The sequence below is a fragment of the Rhipicephalus microplus genome, unplaced genomic scaffold (assembly GCF_043290135.1).
Source record: "Rhipicephalus microplus isolate Deutch F79 unplaced genomic scaffold, USDA_Rmic scaffold_115, whole genome shotgun sequence".
Lineage (NCBI taxonomy): Eukaryota > Metazoa > Arthropoda > Arachnida > Ixodida > Ixodidae > Rhipicephalus > Rhipicephalus microplus.
In genome coordinates this window covers 528,408-532,692 of record NW_027464687.1, presented here as the reverse complement: position 1 = coordinate 532,692, position 4,285 = coordinate 528,408, and the positions used below count along the sequence as shown (strand labels likewise).

General features: G+C 57.9%; 1 non-coding gene across 1 annotated transcript; it reads left to right on the top strand.

Moving 5' to 3' along the window:
- The first annotated feature begins 1,806 nt into the window (after positions 1–1,806).
- On the top strand, positions 1,807–3,621 carry LOC142790571 (small subunit ribosomal RNA). The gene has a single exon (XR_012889616.1). It is a non-coding gene; the product is annotated as a small subunit ribosomal RNA (ribosomal RNA).
- The last annotated feature ends 664 nt before the right edge of the window (positions 3,622–4,285 follow it).

Below are 4,285 nucleotides of genomic sequence, written 5' to 3'. Positions count from 1 at the left end.
GTGCTCGCCGGCGACCGTCGCACGAGTACGGCAAAGTGCGTCTGCCGGGGCGGGGTTTGCGACGCGTACGCAATAGTGAGAACCGTCGCTCGGATGTTCGTCGTCTTTCGCCGAGCCAGTGCTGGCACTCCGGCGAAGCCGAACGGAGCCGATTCGGGCACGATATCGGCGTCTTTCCACGTGCTCGCCGGCGACCGTCGCACGAGTACGGTAAACCGCGTCAGCCGGGGCGGAGTTCGGGACGCCGATGCGAAAGTGGGAAGCGCCGCTCGGATCTTCGCCGTTTTTGGAGGAGTCAGTGGCGGCACTCCGGTGAAGCCAAGGTGCGCCAATTCGCGCACGATATCGGCGTCTTTCGACGTGCCCGCCGGCCACCGTCGCACGAGTACGGCAAACCTCGTCTGCCGGGGCGGGGTTTGCGACGCCGACGCAAAAGTGGGAACCGCCGCTCGGATGTTCGCCGTTTTTGGCAGAGTGAGTGCTGGCACTCCGGCGAAGCGAAAGAGCGTGAATGCGCCCACGAAAGTAGCGTATTTGGACGTGCTTGACGGCGACCGCCGCAGGAGTACGAAAAACCACGTCAGCCGGGGCGAGCGACCCACGGCGGTCTGGGTGCTTATCGCTGCTATTATAGGGGCACCCCGGCAGACGCAGAAAAAAAAAAAAAAAAATGGGGACATGGCGTGCGTCACCGTGCGGCTTCGCAGCGTTGCCGAAGTCGCCGAGCCCTTCGACTGAGCCGAACGGCGGACAGGGAACGTTGGTCGGCCGTTCTAACCTGTCGGTGCCACGCCGAGACGTCGTTAAGGAAAACCGCGTCGTGGGCCTCTACGACGCCGTCGAGTCGTTGTACGTTTGGTGTCCAGCGTGTCGGCGGCGAGTAGCGGACACGTCGTTCACGACTTCGGTCTTTCGCAGTCGACGCGAACTTGCGGAGAGTCGTGGTGCCTCACGTTTTCGGCAGAAACCGCGGCGGAATTTTCCCGTGCGTGCGCGCACGACCTCGGTGCTGTGCCGTCAGCGTAGTGTTGCACAAACTCGTGGCCTACCCAAGGTGCGGTACGTTTGCGGCCGTATCCTCGGTGGGAATTTCGTGAGTAGGGTCGCAAATTCTACGACCTCGGCGGGTTTGAGAGCGACGTAGACTTGTGGCACGCTCAACGTGCCACACGTTTCGGGGCACACCCGCGGTGAAATTTTCTCGAGTACGCTCGTATTAGTGCCCAAGGAGGTCTGGGTACTTATCGCTGCTATTATGTGGGGGTTCTCGTGAGCGGCGTACGCGAAAGCGACCGGGTGTCTGATATGCGGCGGGCTTCGGCCTCGTCAAGCGTGTCCTCGGGTCTGCTCCAGGGGAATCCACGGCAGTCGTCTGCAGCCTCATCCGCTTGATGCGTTAGGGGCTGGTTGTCGGACGGTGCCGTTTTACCACGATATCGAGGTGTGTTCCGTGTCGTCCTCGGGCGATTCAGATGCGAAAGCGCCGAAGACGCGGGCGTGACCCGTCGTCTGGCGGCTTTGCAGTCTCGGCTCCGTTGCTAGTTCCGGCCGGTCCACCGACAGTGCAGCGGGCTTGGGCAACCCGCACGGCGCGACCGAGTCGATGCAACGAAAAAGAGCGAGCATGAACGTGCTTCTTGCCGCACGGCTCCCACTCGTCTTTCGGGAAGGTTGTGCCGTAGCGAGCTCGAACGCCGTCATCTCGGAGTGCAAAATAAGCGTGTTGGGGCGCCTGAAGGTGGCCTCCGCCGCACACAGACTGCGTCCGGCCCGCCGAAGGCGAGGACGGACGCGCAGTCGAACGATTACCTGGTTGATCCTGCCAGTAATCATATGCTTGTCTCAAAGATTAAGCCATGCATGTCTAAGTACATGCCGAAATAAGGCGAAACCGCGAATGGCTCATTAAATCAGTTATGGTTCCTTAGATCGTTTCTTCCTACTTGGATAACTGTGGCAATTCTAGAGCTAATACATGCAGTGAGCCTGGAGCCCTTTGGGTAACGGGTGCTTTTATTAGACCAAGATCGATCGGGTTTCGGCCCGTATTGTGTGGTGACTCTGGATAACTTTGTGCTGATCGCATGGCCACGAGCCGGCGACGTTTCTTTCAAGTGTCTGCCTTATCAACTTTCGATGGTAGGTTACTTGCTTACCATGGTTGTTACGGGTAACGGAGAATCAGGGTTCGATTCCGGAGAGGGAGCCTGAGAAACGGCTACCACATCCAAGGAAGGCAGCAGGCGCGCAAATTACCCACTCCCGGCACGGGGAGGTAGTGACGAAAAATAACAATACGGGACTCTTTTGAGGCCCCGTAATTGAAATGAGTACACTCTAAATCCTTTAACGAGGATCAATTGGAGGGCAAGTCTGGTGCCAGCAGCCGCGGTAATTCCAGCTCCAATAGCGTATACTAAAGCTGCTGCGGTTAAAAAGCTCGTAGTTGGATCTCAGTTCCAGACGAGTAGTGCATCTACCCGATGCGACGGCTCGGACTGAACATCATGCCGGTTCTTTCTTGGTGCACTTCATTGTGTGCCTCGAGATGGCCGGTGCTTTTACTTTGAAAAAATTAGAGTGCTCAACGCAGGCGAGTCGCCTGAATAAACTTGCATGGAATAATAGAACAAGACCTCGTTTCTGTTCTGTTGGTTTTTGGAATACGAGGTAATGATTAAGAGGGACGGACGGGGGCATTCGTATTGCGGCGCTAGAGGTGAAATTCTTGGACCGTCGCAAGACGAACTACTGCGAAAGCATTTGCCAAGAATGTTTTCATTGATCAAGAACGAAAGTCAGAGGCTCGAAGGCGATCAGATACCGCCCTAGTTCTGACCATAAACGATGCCAACCAGCGATCCGCCTGAGTTACTCAAATGACTCGGCGGGCAGCTTCCGGGAAACCAAAGTATTTGGGTTCCGGGGGAAGTATGGTTGCAAAGCTGAAACTTAAAGGAATTGACGGAAGGGCACCACCAGGAGTGGAGCCTGCGGCTTAATTTGACTCAACACGGGAAAACTTACCCGGCCCGGACACTGGGAGGATTGACAGATTGAGAGCTCTTTCTTGATTCGGTGGATGGTGGTGCATGGCCGTTCTTAGTTGGTGGAGCGATTTGTCTGGTTAATTCCGATAACGAACGAGACTCTGGCCTATTAAATAGGTGCGGGGTTCCCAGCACCTTACAACCTTCTTAGAGGGACAAGCGGCTCCTAGCCGCACGAAACAGAGCAATAACAGGTCTGTGATGCCCTTAGATGTCCGGGGCCGCACGCGCGCTACACTGAAGGAAGCAGCGTGTCTTTATCCCTGTCTGAAAAGACTGGGTAACCCGTGGAACTTCTTTCGTGATTGGGATAGGGGCTTGCAATTGTTCCCCTTGAACGAGGAATTCCCAGTAAGCGCGAGTCATAAGCTCGCGTTGATTACGTCCCTGCCCTTTGTACACACCGCCCGTCGCTACTACCGATTGAATGATTTAGTGAGGTCTTCGGACCGATGTCCGGCGCGGCCTTTCGGTTGCGCCGGTCTGTTGGAAAGATGACCAAACTTGATCATTTAGAGGAAGTAAAAGTCGTAACAAGGTTTCCGTAGGTGAACCTGCGGAAGGATCATTAACGGATTGTGAAGGGTGAGCGCCTCAGCTGCGTCTGCGCCCGACACTTTCTGCCGCTGACCCCGTTTGGACGCGGGGTCGGCTTTTCCCCACGGGGCTGCCTGAATGTGGAGCGGCACCCCGTGACAAATTGTTGCGCCCAGCGGACGCCAACACCGCGACCTTGGACGGTCGGCCAGGTGGCGGACGCGGGTACAAACGGCGCAACGCACTCATAGGTCGGCTTTCGACCCGCCACTGCACCGTGGCTCGAAGCGCTCGAAATGCGCGACCCGACCGCTGCGGGACCGCCTAGTACTGTAAACAGGAGCGGCGGAGCGCGAACGGCGAGTCGTGGTTACGTCGGTAGAAGGCGAGGCTGCGCGTTCCCGAAACGCCAGCCGAGTGCCCTCCCGACCGTTCGAGCGTGCAAGAACGAGACCCGACAATCGCGCGGCGACTGCCAAGTACGAGAGGAACGGCACAAGCGTCGGCGGTCGGTCAAGGAACTGGCGATGTGACGGGTCCGCTGTGCACCAGTGCATACCGTCCCGCCGTCCGCGGCAAGCGCCTCCGCGTCCTCGGGTGACGGAGGCTGCCGGTCGGTTCTTGCAGGCGAGGGATCTCGCTGGCACCGGTTCGCGTTGACGCGCGGCCGGTCATGGCACGGCGATGCGACGGCCGAG